Source organism: Oryza sativa, chromosome 6 (assembly GCF_034140825.1).
Source record: "Oryza sativa Japonica Group chromosome 6, ASM3414082v1".
NCBI lineage: Eukaryota > Viridiplantae > Streptophyta > Magnoliopsida > Poales > Poaceae > Oryza > Oryza sativa.
The window spans coordinates 26474302-26491425 of NC_089040.1; the positions used below are offsets into that span (position 1 = coordinate 26474302).

The following is a 17124-nucleotide window of genomic DNA, read 5'->3' on the forward strand; positions in this document are numbered from 1 at the left end:
GTTACGCTTCTCAGCGGCCCGAACCTGTCTACGTCGCCCGTGTCTTGTGCGCTTCCTCTCTCGCGGACGTTCCTCAGATCGAGGGCGAAGAACCTCACTTAGCGCCCCTGGCCGAACCGGCAAAGGGGGGCCTGTGCGGTCTCCCTGTGAGGAGCCCCACGCTCCGTCATCTGGCGCGCCAGGTAGGGGGCGCGTGTCTTTCTGAGCCCTCGTCCTCCTTTCGTGTGCGCCAAGCTTCTCCCGCTCAGCCCAATGGCCGAACGGGCAGTGGCGCACAACCTCTCTCCGAGCGCTAGCGGTGACGACGGGGAGCAGAACCCGCGCCGTCGGGCTCGCACCCCACCGTCCCCCTCTCGCCGAAATCTTGGGCGGGGGAAGGCGCTCGAGGGGGTCGAAGGATCTGCGACTTCGCCGCCCGCGAGCGACGGGGGAGGACGGCGAGACGGGGCGCGTCGCCGCCTCGTCTACGGCGATGGCGGCATGCCCCAGGGCGCGCTCCAGGCTGCGGGCGCGCTCCTGCGTCACCCGCCCATCGTCCCCGATCCAGAGACTCCAGCCCGGCGTTGGCTGGATGACGTGGCCGACTTGGTCATGACGGCGCAGCAGCGCCTAGGCGCCGGCGGGCGGTCCTCCGCCACCGAGGCCTCTGGCGCTGCCGCCGCCGGCTCCACGTCGTCAAGGCGGAGGGCGCGGCGAGCGGCGGCCGTTACCCGCCGTTCGTCCGCCATTCCCTCGTCAACGCCTCCGACCCAAGAAGATGTGCGTGGGGGTCGGATGCCCGCCTCGATATCGAGCGCCGGCACGACGCTCGTCGCGCCACCCACGCAACGGAGGGCGTTTCCTCGTCCGGAGCGCCACTTCGGTCCGGGCACGGGGGCCGGCCCCCCGTGTCCCCGGTTGGTGGTGCCGGCTGTCGAGCCTTTGTGGCGAGCCTTCGGAACGTCCGTTGGCCCCCAAGGTTCCGGCCCACCGTCACCGAAAAATACGACGGAAGCGTCAACCCCGTCGAGTTTCTCCAGATCTACACGACCGGGATCGAGGCCGCCGGGGGTGACGACAGGGTCATGGCGAATTTCTTCCCCATGGCCCTGAAAGGTCAGGCGCGGGGTTGGCTAATGAACTTGCCACCCGCGTCGGTCCACTCCTGGGAGGATTTGTGCCAGCAGTTCACCACGAACTTCCAGGGCACATATCCACGCCCAGGTGAAGAAGCGGACTTGCATGCAGTACAGCGAAGGGACGATGAGTCTCTTCGCTCGTACATCCAGCGGTTCTGTCAAGTCCGCAACACCATACCGTGCATCCCCGCACACGCGGTGATCTACGCGTTCAGGGGGGGCGTGCGGCACAACCGCATGCTCGAGAAGATCGCCTCCAAGGAGCCCCAGACCACCGCGCAGCTTTTTGAGCTCGCGGACCGTGTGGCTCGCAAGGAGGAGGCCTGGACCTAGAACTCCTCCGGTTCTGGTGTGGCAGCTCCGGCCGCCCCCGGGTCCGCCGCTCGGTCAGGGCGGCGGGACAGGAGGAGGAAGAAGGGGTCGACCCGTTCCGACGACGAGGGTCATGTCCTCGCCGTCGAGGGCGCTTCGCGGGCCCCCCGAAAGGGGAGGCCTGCGAGCGACAAAAAGAAGGAGGCCGGCGCTCCCAGCAGGGAGCGCCCGACCGGCAAGTGGTGTACCGTGCACAACACCTCCCTCCACGACCTCGCAGACTGCCGCGCGGTCAAAAGTTTGGCTGAGCGGACGAGGAAGTGGGAGGAGGAGAAGAGGCAGGAGCGCCGTGAGGGCAAGGCCCCGGCGGCTCCCGCCGGCAACCGGCGAGGTGAGGCCAAGCAGAAGGCCACCGCCGAGGACATCGACGATGGCGACGATGACCTGGGGTTTCAGGAGCCTGAGGCCACCGTCGCCACCGTCGATGGGGGAGCGTGCGCTCACGTTTCTTGCCGGAGCCTCAAGGCCATGAAGCGCGAGCTTCTGGCCGCGGCCCCTACCCATGAGGCTACGCGGCGGGCGCGGTGGTCGGAGGTTACCCTCACCTTCGACCAGACCGACCACCCGCCGTGCGTTGCCCGGGGAGGACAGATCGCGATTGTGGTTTCCCCCACCGTTTGCAATGTGAAGTTGGGGAGGTGATTGAGCACCGTCTCGCCGTGCGGCCAGGCGCAAGGCCGGTCCGGCAGAAAGTGCGGCGACAGGCCCCGGAACGTCAAACCTTCATCCGCGAGGAGGTGGCGCGACTTCTGGAGGCCGGATTCATCCGTGAGGTCATCCATCCGGAGTGGCTGGCGAATCCGGTCGTCGTTCCCAAGGCGAACGGCAAGCTTCGGATGTGCATTGACTACACCGACCTTAACAAGGCATGTCCTAAGGACCCTTACCCCCTGCCACGCATAGATCAGATTGTCGACTCCACCGCGGGGTGCGACCTTTTGTGTTTTCTAGATGCATACTCTGGTTATCATCAGATTCGCATGGCTAGGGAGGATGAGGAAAAAACTGCATTCATTACCCCCATAGGAACTTATTGTTATACGACAATGCCTTTCGGGTTAAAGGATGTGCAGTGCGTCACCGGCTGCATGGCCGCCTTAAGTCGGTTCATATCGAGGCTGGGAGAGAAGGCGCTACCCCTATTTAAGCTCCTCAAACGCTCCGGGCCGTTTACCTGGACGGAGGAGGCTGAGAGGGCCTTCGCTCAGTTGAAGGCGTACCTCAGTTCTCCCCCAGTCCTGGTCGTCCCGGAGCCAGATGAGCCGTTGCTACTCTACCTAGCGGCAACCCCGCAGGTGGTCAGCGCGGCGTTGGTCGTGGAGCGCGACGAGGACAACCCTCACTCCGCGCATCCCCACCCTGTGTCGACTCGACCCGGGAGAGAGCAGGGAGGAGAGGCCCCCGAGCCGAACGGCGGCCCAAGGCCCCCGACGGCCGGAGCTGGCCCTCCGCCTGCTTGTCCGACGGTGCCAGGTGCTCCCGACCCCCAGGATGGCCTCGGGGCCACTGCGGGAAGGCCACGCCTGTCGCCCTCTGACCCCGAGGTCGTCGGCACAGAAGCCGAGTGCGCCCCGCGCGGCCTCTCGGACGAAGAGCGCCCTGGAGATGCGGCCCCTGGCGAAGAGGATCGGCCCCGCCGAAAGGTGCAGCGGCCCGTCTACTTCGTTAGCGAGGCCCTCCGAGATACCAAGACCCGATACCCTCAGGCCCAGAAGATGCTTTACGCTATTCTGATGGCTTCGAGGAAGTTGCGCCATTATTTCCAGGCGCATCGGGTCACGGTGGTTACGTCTTACCCCCTCGGCCAAATCTTGCATAACCGAGAGGGTACCGGACGGGTGGTGAAATGGGCAATCGAACTCTCTGAATTCGATTTGCGCTTTGAACCACGCCACGCGATCAAGAGTCAGGCCCTCGCCGACTTTGTGGCGGAGTGGACCCCAGCTCCCGAGCCCGTCTTCGCCCCCGAGGCCACCTCGGGCCCCTCGCAGCTGCCTCACACCGCCTACTGGGTGATACAGTTCGACGGCTCCCTGTCTCTTTAGGGCGCCGGTGCGGGGGTCACGTTGACCTCGCCGAGCGGAGACGTCCTCAGATACCTGGTCCGCCTCGACTTTCGGGCGACCAACAATATGGCGGAGTACGAGGGACTCCTTGCGGGACTCAGAGTGGCAGCAGGACTGGGGATCCGCTGCCTCCTAGTGTTAGGCGACTCCCAGTTGGTCGTTAACCAGGTCTGTAAGGAGTACCGGTGCTCTGACCCGCAGATGGACGCTTACGTGCGCCATGTGCGGCGTATGGAGCGCCATTTCGACGGGATAGAGCTTCGGCACGTGCCCAGACGGGATAACGCGGTCGCCGACGAACTCTCAAGGCTCGCTTCCTCGCGAGCCCAGACCCCACCGGGCGCCTTTGAAGAAAGGCTTGCCCAGCCATCGGCGCGACCCGACCCCCTAGGGGAGACGGACGCGCCTGAACGGCCCCCGAGGCCCGTCGGAGTCCAGGCCTCGGGACCCGAGGGGAGCGCTCCCAGCTCCCCTAGATTGATTGCTTGGATCACTGAGATCCAGGCGTACCTCGCAGATAAGACTCTACCCGAGGACCGCGAAGGGAGTGAACGCGTCCGGCGCATCTCCAAGCGCTACGTGCTGGTGGAAGGGACCCTCTATCGGCGCGCGGCTAACGGAGTCCTCCTGAAGTGCATTCCTCGGGAACAAGGCGTCGAGCTTCTCGCCGATGTCCATGAAGGCGAGTGCGGAGCCCACTCCGCCTCACGCACCTTGGTTGGCAAGGCCTTTCGCCAGGGTTTCTATTGGCCGACGGCTCTCAACAATGCGGTCGACCTGGTCCGGCGGTGCAGGGCGTGCCAGTTCCACGCCAGGCAAACCCATCAGCCGGCCCAGGCCCTGCAGACCATACCTCTTTCATGGCCGTTTGCTGTCTGGGGGCTCGATATCCTGGGTCCGTTCAGGCGGGCCCCGGGCGGGTTCGAGTATCTGTATGTCGCTGTCGATAAGTTCACTAAGTGGCCCGAGGCTTATCCGGTCATCAAGATCGATAGGCACTCCGCGCTTAAATTCATCAGGGGCATCACTGCTCGGTTCGGGGTGCCTAACCGTATCATTACGGATAACGGCACCCAGTTCACTAGTGAGCTCTTCGGTGACTACTGCGAAGACATAGGCATCAAGCTCTGCTTCGCCTCCCCCGCCCACCCCAGAAGAAATGGCCAAGTGGAGCGCGCCAACGCGGAAATCCTCAAGGGCCTCAAAACCAAGACCTTCAACATCCTCAAGAAGCACGGCGACTCGTGGGTCGAGGAGCTGCCAGCGGTGCTCTGGGCGAACCGAATCACGCCAAGCCGAGCAACCGGGGAAACGCCTTTCTTCCTCATCTACGGCGCGGAGGCGGTCCTCCCATCTGAGCTCACCCTGAGGTCCCCTCGGGTCACCATGTATTGCGAGGCAGATCAAGATCAGCTTCGCCGAGACGACCTCGACTATTTGGAGGAGCGAAGGCGGCGCGCGGCCCTCCGAGCTGCGCGCTACCAGCAGAGCCTGCGGCGCTACCATCAGCGCCACGTCCGGGCCCGATCACTCTGCGTCGACGACCTCGTCCTACGCCGCGTCCAAACGCGTGCTGGACTGAGCAAGCTCTCACCAATGTGGGAGGGTCCGTATCGAGTGATCGGCGTCCCCCGGCCGGGCTCCGTTCGGCTGGCCACGGGCGACGGCACAGAGCTGCCTAACCCGTGGAACATCGAACACCTTCGTCGCTTCTACCCCTAGCGGGGGTCGGGTGTCATGTCTCGGGCTCGGGCCAACCCCGCACCCCCCCCCCCCGGGCGTGCAGGGTTGGCCGGGGGCTACCACATGCATATACTCATCTTTTTTCTCTTCCGTATTTCAATAAAAGCATTTTCGATTTCCTAAGGACTGTGTCTGTGCCATCGTTTTCCTTTTGAAGAATCTTGGCTTGAATTAGCACGCTCGTGCTCGACCCTGCCCTCGGTGGCCCGGGTCGGCTAAAATCGCCAAACGGGGCCCAGAACCGAGCCGTGCCCCGGGGCGTGGTGAACTCCGGGGGGGAATCGGCAAAGGCCCACAATCGGGTCATCCATAACCCTCGGTCACCGCGCTCCCGGCCTGGCCAGTCTCGACACGTGGATCTCCCCAGGCACTAGCCCCGACCCGCGCCGTTTGAGGATGGGACCTGGGCACGAGCCCTTGTTCAAGCCAAGACATAGAAGTACCACGGCACAGACCATCCTCGTCTCATACAAACAACAAACAGAACTGACGCAGAAATTTCCTCTTTACTTGATTGCAGATTAAATCAGTCTATACAAGAAGGGGGCCCGAAGGCCTCGGAAGAAGAAGGAAAAGTTATTAAGATTGGCGGGGGCCTGGGGGCTCACTCCGACGCGCCCGGGTCGCCGGCCTCATCGTCGCTGTTGTCCGCACCGTCGTCGCCACCCTCCTCGTCGGAGTCGAGGGCGAACGCGAGCCGAGGGGCCGTACCCTCGAAGCTGTGGACGATGTGATCGGCGGCATCCCGGACCTGCGCGCGCGCGCCGTCCTCGGTTCCGGGAGGGAACTCTTCCAGCGCTGCCCACGGGGAGAAGTCAGGGTCCCTGGCCTGGTAGCTTGCCAGTACGAGCTCCACCGCCCCCCGGGCGAGGTCCCTCGAGGATGACTTGATCGTCTCCTCGAGCTCCTCGGGGAGCCGCTTGAGGGTCCCGGCCATCTCTGAGAGGCGCTAGGCGAGGCCCCCCTGGTTGGCGGCGTACTTCGCGTACCGCCCGCCCCAGAGGCCCGCCTGCCGCCCGGCGCAGTCTAGACGGGAGACGGCGTCCCGAAGCATGCCGGGCCCTACCTCGTTCGCCAAGCGGAGGGCCTCAACCTCCCCGGCGGACGAGTCCAGCGCGCCCTGCAGCTCGGCGATGGTGTGTTCGGCGGCTGCGAGGCGGGCGGCTAGGTCGCCGTCGCCCGCGGCCGCCCCGCCGCTGTGCGCTCTCGCGTCCAGTTCCTTCGCCCGCGCCTCGAGCTCAGCGGCCCGCTGATCCAGTGCGGCCCTCTCGGCGTGGGCGCCTTCCAGATTGTGGCGCGCCTGCTCCTCCCGCGCTGCCTCGCGGAGGAACAGGCTGTCCGCCAGCCGCTGCGCCGCGGCCTCGGCCTCCTCGAGAGCTCGCCCCCGCTCGGTGAGCACGTCCTCGCGGAGGCGGAGTGCGGACTCCTCTTCGGCGCAGGCGGCCTCGTGCGCCGCCAGTGTTGCCTCCCGGGTGGCGACGGCGGCCTCGCGGCCCGCCAGGTCCTTCTCCTTCGTGTCCAGGGCGCGGGCGCGCTCCTCCAGCGCCGTGGCGCGAGCCTCAAGGGCCTCTTCGCGCTGCCGAGACGCCGCCTCGATCTCCGCCGCCCGCCGTTCTCGGGCAGCGGCGGCGTCAAGGACTCCCCGGGCGGCGTAGAGCTTCTTCTCTAGCTCCGCCGCCCGGCTCCTGTATTGGAGGCGGAGGTCGTCCCGCACCTCGTCGAGCACGGCGGTGGCGATGAGGGCAGTCTCCCGCTCCTCCTCCACCTCCCTAGCGATCTCCGCCAGGTCCCTACGACGGGCCTCGAGCTCGGAGGCGTGCCGGCGGTGTGCCTTGCGGCCCGCCTCCACCATGGCCTCCACCGAGCACCGCCCCTCCTCGACGCGCGCCCACGCCGCGTCGAGCTCCGCCCGCTCTGCCTGCAGGACCTCCATCTGGGCACTTAACCCGTCCAGCACCGTGGTGTTCGCGGCGGCTAAGGCCTGCAGGAGGGGCTCCGCGCTCAGTGGAGCAGCGGAAGGCAGAGGGGAGAGCCGCCTCGGTGTGGGTGCCGCGCAGCTCGGCCCGCCGATCGACGTGCCGGACCCGGGGGCGTCCCCCGAAGCTGGCTCGTCCCAAGCATCGCCCGAGGGGTCGGGCCAGAGCGGCGCGTCCGCGGCCTCGTCGTGGGTGGCCTCGGAAGTCGTCGTCGCCTCGGGCGGAGTCGGGTCGGGGGCTTGGCAGGCCGCCTGGCGTGCGCGCGCCGCCTCCTCCTCCCGGACGGACTCCCCGGCCCGGCGGAGTCTGGCCTCCTCCCGAGCGGCCTCCTCAGCCTGGCGAACCCGGACGGCCTCCTAGGCAGCCTCCTCGGCTTCCCGGAGGCGGTCTGCGGCTTCTCGCCGGTCAGCTTCCCGCCTCCGGGCCTCCGCGGTCGCCGTCTCCTCGGCCTCAAACCGGCCGGACTTGGAATGGCGGGGGGGCGCGACGGGATCTCGCTGAGGCAGAAGAAAAACCAGAAGACAAAAAGAAACGGGCGAGTGAAAACTCGCCTTGGGAGATGGGAGAATGAACACGGCCGCGGTGGGCGCGGGGACGAACCTGCGGGGAGGTCGGCTAAACGACCACCTCGGAGGCGAGATGAGGTTCCCCCGGCATGGCTCGGTCCCCCCCATCTTGCGGAGCCGTTTCTTCTTTCGCTCCCCCTCGGGCTGCGGCGTCGGCACGGCACCCTCCGGGCGCCTGCTGCTGGCACGCACCGCCCCGCCCCCTCGGGGAGGAGATGGGGGGGCGTGCCCTCCTGCTTCCTCTTCCCCCGGGCGTCGGCAGGGCGGCTGCCCCCCGGGCCCCCGTCGCGGGGCCCAGAAGCATGACCCCCTCCCGGGGTAGATTGTTTCCTCCTGCGGCTCCCGCCCGCGCCATCGTGGCCTCGGGGGGCCCGCTCCCCCGACGCCCCGACCGCCTGCATGATGATCAGGATGTTGGCGCGATCTGGATCGCTGCAGAGGGGGAGGACACCTTGGGGGATAAGGGATGCCTCCACGGAGCTGAGATTCAGCACCCGTTGGACCACCATCCTGAAGTCCTCAGGGACCCAGTCCCATTTGCGCCCCTGGTGGGTCCTCATGTAGTCCTCGGGCCCGGTGTACTCCCAGGCGCCCCGGGCGCGCCGCTGGAGCGGCGCGATCCGGCGACGAAGGTAGTCGCCGAACACCATGGCTCCCGTAAGCCCCTGGGATCGCAGACCCGCCAGGCGGTCAAGAACGGCGTCGTAGCCGTCTCCCAGATCTACCGTCTCCCGCCAGCTGGAGGCCTGCGCCGGGGGCTGGCTCGGAAGTCGGAGGCGCGCTTCGTCGGCGAGGGGGGTGTAGAACCAATCGCTCTTCCAGTCGTCCCACTTCTTGCGGAGGACGCAGGGAATGTAGCGGTGCAGCACCTGCCCCCGCGGCTGGAAGTAGCAGCCACCGACTACCGTCGGCGGCGACACCGGCTGTACGGTGAAGAACCACCGGAACAGCCGGAGAGATGGGCGCACCCCGATAAACATCTCGCACAGGTGCGCGAAGATGGCCAACGTCATTATTGCGTTGGGGGTGAGATGCGCCATCTGGAGATCATAAAACTCCAGAACATCCATGAAGAAATTAGAGAATGGCGGGACCAGCCCGGCCATTGCGAAAGAGAGGAAGAAGACGGACCGCCCCGGGTAGTCTGGCGCCAGGCGTCCCTCGCCCAGCGCGACCACCTCCCGGCCGGTGGCAGATTCCGGCATGAATCGGCGCGGCAGCCCGGCCTGCCTCTCGCTCACGATGCGGGAAGGCGGCAGCACGCTACCATCGAGCGGTGCGGAGCCCCGTGCCATGACGCCGGCGGAGGAGGAGCTTGAGAGCGAGCGAGTGCGGCAAGGGTAGGGCACAGGAAACGAAGAGTTAGAGCACAGGTGGCGAAGGCAAGGGGAAGAGTGGCGAGAGGAAGGAAACGAATCCCTTCCTCGGCGTCTTTATTCCCTTGCCAACGCTATGCCCGGCTCCTCGCTTCCCGCGCCCACTATCTCGCCCCCTCGTTTCTCGCGCCCACGCCTCCACTAATCCCACTCGCCCGTTTGCGGCGCACGCGGCAGATGTGCGGCCGTGGCGGTTGAGATGGGACAGATCGTGCGCGCATTAACTACGTTTGCCAACCGAGAAGAGCGCCATCATCATGTCTCCAGGCGAAACGAACCGGCTCGTCCCGATTCGCGCGCTGCTCGAGTAATGTAGCGGTCTTGAAGAGACCGCTCATTATTGTCGGTCGGTTTTCCCTTGCCGATGCACGCGATTTGCGACCGCTGGGTTTCTGCCCGCCTGTAGAGACCGGCCCCACCTGTCACCAGGCCTAAGGAGTGGCGTCACGCCCGAGCGCTTCCCTCGAGGGGGGCGATCGCCCTGGCGTAACGCCGGGGGCTACTGTCGGTGACATGGGACCGGGGGTATCATGACTAGAGGCTTGGGCAGCCGCGGTCACCCACGTGGCCTGACCCCCTTGGGGGGGTCGGGCCCAAGGGTGACGTGGCCACCCCACACTCTGTCTCCCCGAGGGGTCGGGCCGCTCCCGTTTCGGCCCCGAGGGCTGGGGCGCCCCGACTCCCCGTGGTATTGGCGCCACGTGTGTGGGTTAGGTGAGCACAGCGGCGCTCACCTAACCGCATTTATAGCGGATTGAATGAGCGCGTCACGCCGCATTTAATGCGGCGCAGCGCACGTTTATCCGGTCCGTGACCAGTCGCGGTGTGTGACCGGTCACAGACCGGTCAGATCGCGGGTTAGGTGGCAACAGGCGGCCTGTCACACGCCTCGCCCCGTCCCGTCGGAATGATGAGAGCTTCCTGGCTCTCGTCCCTAGCCGGAGCCGGCGTGCTAACTCCTGGAGTTGGTATGTCAGTCCCGGTCAGATTCATTCCAGGGTTCAGCGCAAGTATGGCAAGGAAGTCGCCGGCCATTAAATGAAGTTTGAAATGGGCGTCCTCCGGAAAAGCTGACGAGCGGGGCAGGAGACGTGCGCTCTGCTTGTCAAAGATCACTTCCGGCTGTAGACTAGCCCTCATTGTAAAAAGCATGTTTCCTTTCTTAGGCAGCTAGAGGCCCATGTGGTGACCCCTGACCAGATAAAAAGGAGGCCCAGGCCTAAGGGAGAAGGGGGGAGGACGGGGGGGGGCTAGAGCGGAAACTCTGTCTGGCTCTCCGGCACTCTGTATTCCTTCACACACAGATCCACCAGAACACAGGAGTAGGGTGTTACGCTTCTCAGCGGCCCGAACCTGTCTACGTCGCCCGTGTCTTGTGCGCTTCCTCTCTCGCGGACGTTCCTCAGATCGAGGGCGAAGAACCTCACTTAGCGCCCCCGGCCGAACCGGCAAAGGGGGGCCTGTGCGGTCTCCCGGTGAGGAGCCCCACGCTCCGTCACACATGTAAGTGAGATGAAAAAATATCGGGCCCACATATCTTATTTTTTCCTTTTTTTCTCTTCTTCTCTTTTGCTTTTTTTGTCTTTGCCAAAAAAGGGGAGTGGCGACGTCGGCGGGCGAGCCGGAGGCAGGCGAAGCGGCGGCTCCGGGCGCGGGAAGAGCAGAGGGGCAGGGGACGCGGCGGGCGAGTGGAAAAGGAGTGCCAGAGCCGCCGCTCGCCCGCTGCCGCTGCACTCGCCCGTTGAGATCATCAAGCTCTGCTCCGAGTTCCTCAACGCTGACACCGACACGACGTCCACCACGTTGTGGTGGATCATGGCCAAGCTGGTCAAGAACCCGTCCATCCAGTCAAATATCCACGACAAGATCACGGCGAAGACCGGTGACGAAAAGGTCGAGGTCTCCGAGGAGAACGTCCACGGTATGCCGTACCTGAGGGCAGTGGTCCTGGAGGGTCTCCGGAAGCACCCACCGGGGCACTTCGTGCTGCCGCAGAAGGCAATGGAGGACATGGAGGTTGGCGGCTACCTCATCCCCAAGGGCGCAACGGTGAACTTCATGGTGGCCGAGATCAGCAGGGATGAGCAGGAGTGGGCGAAGCCAATGGAGTTCATCCCGAAGCGGTTCCTCCCTGATGGCGACAGCGAGGGAGTGGACGTGACGGGCAGCAAGGGGATCCGCATGATGCCGTTCGGCGTCAAGCGGAGGATCTGCGTGGGGCTCAACTTCGCCATGCACCACCTGGAGTACTTCGTGGCCAACATGGTGAGGGAGTTCAAGTAGAAGGAGGTCGCCGGCGACGAGGTGGAGTTCGTCGAGAAGCAGGAGTAGCGGTGGGCGAGCAGAGCGTGGTGGGCCTGAAGAAGAGAATAGAGGAAAGAGAAGAGAAGGAGAAGAAAAAAGAAGAAAAAAAATGTGCAGCTGACATGTGGGCCCTATGTACTTTTTTTTCTGACTAGGATGCCACGTCAGCTAAACCACGCATATATACTGGCATAGGACCTTGTGTGCATGGTTTGTGTGAGTTTAGGGTACACAGTGATAGGGCTGGATGTCGAGCTGGCTCGGCTCGGCTCGGTCTGGCTCGTTAGGATAACGAGCTAGCTCGGCTCGGCTCGTTATCCTAACGAGCTAGAAACCAAGCTCGGCTCGGCTCGTCAGCAAGCTCGAGCTAGCTCGTTTAGCTCGTGAGCTTTGGGGACGAGAGAAAGCGAACAAGGGGAGAAGCCGAGGAGGGGCACCGGGAGGAGCCGAGGAGGGGCGCCGAGAGGAGCGGCGCGGGCGGCGGCGTCCACGACCGGCCGCGTCAGCGCCGGGAGGAGCGGCACAGGCGACGGCATCCACGGCGGCGTCAGCGCCGGGGAGGAGCGGCGCGGGCGGCGGCATCCATGGCCAGCCGCGTCGGCGCTGGGGAGGAGAGGCGCCGGCGGCGGTGTCGGCGCCGGGAGGAGCGGCGCGGGCGGCGGCGTCCACGGCTGGCCGTGTCGGCGCCGGGGAGGAGAGGCACGGGCGGTGGCATCGGCACCGGGGAGGAGCGGCAGCGTTGAGGGCTGGCGCCTGGCGGCGGCTTGGGTGGGGATTGGGGATGGGGACAAGCCAGAAGGGGATTCACTCACTAGGGTTTTGAGAAGGGGATGGGCTGTTGGGCTGGGCTGGGCGCCTGAGCCTCATTTGCTCTGGCTCATTAAGGCTCGCGAGCCAGCTCAAGCTCTCTAACGAGCTGAAATGCCAGCTCGGCTCGTTAGGAAATTCAAATGAGCCAAGTCGAGCCTATCACGAGCCGAGCTAGGTAACGAGCGACAAGCTTTCTGTCCACCCCTCAAAACATCTGGTAAGGCCTTTGGTGGTTTTGTGGTTAAAGAACCTCAAAACATCTCACCATTAAGGAAAATTGAGGGGCCTTCGGTGAATTTATTCCTTTAATTTATGTAGCATAAATATATTCAGCCCACCAAACATTTGGTAAGGCCTCATTTAGAGCCTCAATAATTTGAGTTGAGAAATGTTTTGAGCTTGATGGTGAAGGAAACTGATTTGAGTTCCAGTGGCTAAGAACGCACCTGAATCTAAATGCATGACCTAGCTTGGATCAAATGACTAGACAGCAATAAGTTCATAGCCTTTACTACAGAAAGCAGAAGAGATCGAGAAGATAAACAAAAGTGATAAGAAAAATAAAAGGTTCAAACTCTAGCTACGCTTGAGTGGGAACCTGGAATATGTTAGGCCCTATCATCGTCTTGGGTTTAAACATTAAACCCCTCGATCAGAGTAATTAACAAAGATGTCAAGGACAAAGAAAGGGTATAATTAAAGAAATTAATGTAAAGGCAAGCATCTTTTAGGGCATGCAACTATGCAAGTAGAAGAGAAACTCCTCAGGTTTATTAGAAGAACCTGGAAAAAAATGCTCATAGCCTAAACACTCTCTTGTCCCGGTGCTGCTTTATTAAAAATTTTCTTTTGAAAACATATATAGGTGTACTTTATTCCCAATTACAAGGCAATTTGCAATGCACATGCATGCATACGTTGGCTAGCTCTCTGGGTTGATAAGGAAGAATGCACATTATTGATATTAATTTATTAATTTGGTTGTCATGGCAACATTTCTCTTCCAATGTTGAAATTAATCTGTAATAATATTAAATGATACTCCCTCCGTCCCAAAATAAGCGCAGCCATGAGTTTCTGTGTCCAACTTTGATCATCCGTCTTATTTAATTTTTTTAAAAAAAAGCTAAAAACATAAGTCATGCATAACTAATCATAAAAAAAATTCAATTAAGACGGACGATCAAAGTTGGACACGAAAACTCATGAATGGACTTATTTTGGGACGGAGGTAATAAATTATCACTGAAGTACTTGATCACAACCATTAGTTTGTCAAGTAAAATTACCATTCCTTTTGCCTATGAAACCGTTTAAATTTTAGTTCAGTTTTTCTAAACCAGGATTTTGGAGCATGCGTCTTACTTAGGATTATTGACTCGATTCATATATTTTCCTAGCACTAATGTTCCTATAGGGTGGCTCTTGCGTGTTACTCTTAACATTTAATTGATTGATGTATCAAACAATTTGTTGTTCTTTATTTATTTTTCTTACAGTTTTAAGTTTATAATCAATATATATCCAAATATTTATATTTTTAATATATCTCAATTCATGTCCATTTGTTTCCACCTTATTCGACTCATGTTTAACTTAATTCTTTAATTAAAGAGATTATACTAATTTAGTTAATGTGGTTTTTCAAGTGTTGTTAAAAGTGTTTCTAAATTCCCGTTGCAGCGTGTAGGCATCCATAAGTTTGTAGAGAAAACGGATAACCATGTCCATCCATGTGATTTTCATTAATTATGCTATCTATCAACTAATCTTTTTCTAACTGTTGATGGAGATATATTTCAACAGGCGGTGACACAGGTGGCTAGCAGAGAAGAGGAGGGAAGTGTTTTGGTAAATATCATAAAAAATCTAGGAAAATGTTCTATCTGCAAGAGGAAAATTATTTTGGCCAGGATTGGTCTCTACTAGTGCTAGGCCGGCTGAGTGTAAGATGGGGTGGTTGTTTTTGCTGATGGAGGAAAATATCTCCTATATCCTTTTATCCTTCACATTTGTTGAGAAAATGGATAAGATCCATGTATGAGAGTTTCATTATCTCTATCAACTAATTCTTCTTCTTTATTGTAGATAGAGATATATTTCAGCCCGCAACGATATCACAATTGGTGTAACTTTATCAGCCGCGTAATTTAGAGAATATATGGCTTTTCTCCGTATAAAAAAAAGAAGTGTTTTACACTTCTGGTCTCTGCACAACGTGCACACAAACCAATGAGGAATATATAGCTAACACTACATCGATCCGTCGTCCACAGGCATTTGCTCTCGCCTAACAACGGCTCTAGCTAGACCTCTGAACAAGTGATCATTATCATCATAAGATTCTGCCTAAAAGCTAGTTATTATATATAAGCATTGTGGTTACAGCATGCAAGCATTACATGCACGATATGATGGCACTACACGATCGAGAGAGAGAGAGAGAGATTATATATGCAGTTTGGCGTCCAGAACAAACCAAACACTGCAACTCTAGCTTTCTCAAAAAGACAGTGAAAGTTCTACTAGCTAGCTAGGATCGATATTATGCATCCAATTTGCACTTTGAAATGGCAATTTAATGCCACCTTTTTGACTGGTCCTACCTGATTAGTTAGTACTAATTAATCTTTTATGTTAGTTGCATTGACCTTGGCGAAATAATGCATGTTAAAAGGAGGAAGGTACCATTTGAACTGTGAAACTTTGGGCTAGTTAGGGTGGTTAGCTAGGCACCGAATATGGTAAAGATGAAGAGAGCTATATGAAAGATATTTCTCTCTCTCTCTCTCTCAAAAGCTTGAACATTTCGTTTCTTCAATGTAATTAAGCTATAGTCATCGTTTCATCGAGCAGAGGTTTAAGCTGATAGGTAAAAACGGGGAAATTTTCTTCGGATTGGTATGCATTGCTTTACATTTAGACGACTAGACTGTACATTTATGTCTTTTATAAAATTATATATATATACAAAAGATTTGCATATTATTGTGTTAATATAAGCTAAACTGTAGTTAACGAGTGGATTTAAGTTGTAAAGGTGAACATATTTCTATTTGTTTATTACAACTGTATAAACAAGTTGTACACATTGCTTTTATTAGTTGTAGACACAACTAGACATATGCAACGTGAAAAACGCTGGAAATTAACCCATTAAGAGACTTACTAGCTAGAGGCCATATACAGTACGCCTGCATGTTTGCAAATCAAGCAGCTGGTTTTTTTTTGCAAGTAGTGAGTGATCGCCTGCATATATAGCTAGACCAAATCTTGATGAATGTTAATTATATATAAAAAAAATTGGCCTTGAAATGACCGAACGTATTAGTGACTCTGAGATGCCGGCTTATCGCCATAAACTTTTCTTATCTGAACAGTTGCTCCGTATCTGAATTCAGAAAAGGAAATTATTTCCTCAAGTTAAAATGCTTATAGACAGCTTCATGTGAAACGAAACCAAAATACCATTTCGCCACCATTATTACCTTAATATATTCATGACATTTCATATCCAAGATATCCAATGCGTGCATCACGCTATGCCTATACTACATCACTACTGTCATTGTCTGTACTAGCGCCCTGTTCATTCAGATCAGGCTTGCAGGATTCAGAGCTGAGTGCAGACAGCTTTGGTGACCAATAGAACTCTCATTGTTACATTTCGAAAGAAAAACCATGGAAACTTTTCATATAAGTTTATATTTATCAGGAAATATATTAAACATTCAATCATGATAGCAGGAAGAATGAAATAAGTACAGATATAAAATTTTAAGAAAAATCCTATTTCTAAATTCTAACTCTCTCATTGTGTACTTGTTGGCCACAGCAAAAAAAATAATAATTATATACATAATTTAGAGTTGATTTTAAGATCTTTTCATCAAATTCTATTTTCTATCATCAAACCTGTAGCAATAGAAATATAAAAGTTTAAGTGAATTTAAAAAACTGCATATAGATATTTTTCACAAAACTACAGATTTAAGGTGTTATATCACAAAATTACAAATTGAACATTAAATTTATCATAAAACTATAGATTTAAGGTGAGATAAAGCAAAATTACAGATATAATAGTGAAGTTATCACATAACTACACATTTAGAGTTTAAATCTTTAGCACTACTATTATGTTGGAGTTATATATATTATAGTTTTGTGATTAAATTGGCGCTAAACATGTAGTTTTGTAATAATTTTACCAGTATATCTATATTTTTGCGATACTCAATCTTAATTCCATTTTTTCATAATAAGTTTACTACTAAATCTATTGTTTCATGATTTTTTTTAGATAAGGAAAATGATTTATATCCCCGACCTCTGCCAACAAGTTGCATGCGGCCAATGACTCAGAAAAGATAAATAAATACTTGAGGTTATGAGACAAACCCACATCTCTCTCCTAATTATATCTAGCTGAAAAACCGAAAATAGAACATATAAAATCTATAACGATATTCTATAAAAACTACAACATCCAAAGTGGAACAACAGACATCTAGCTATCGACTTCAAGAGTGTGTAGCTACACTGCACACAGTATCATGCTCCTTCTGTGAAAGCATCCAGAACAAAAATGGAGTCAACTGGAAGGAAGACATGAAGATAACCTGTAATGGTTAGAAAATTTTTTATCATTGAATAGTATATCATTGCGATAATGCCAAATTAACCAATATAAGACACTTCCAAACAAATTAGTTTTTTTAGTGGATCTAGGCACTCCCTTTAGACAATTACTAAAAATATTTTTTTAGCATATCACTATATCAGGGAGGAGG

At 56.8% G+C, this 17124-nt stretch overlaps 1 pseudogene; it reads left to right on the plus strand.

Annotated features, from left to right (window-relative positions):
• Nucleotides 1–8489: 8489 nt before the first annotated feature.
• LOC107278401 (cytochrome P450 89A2-like) lies at nucleotides 8490–11548 on the plus strand (annotated as a pseudogene).
• The last annotated feature ends 5576 nt before the right edge of the window (nucleotides 11549–17124 follow it).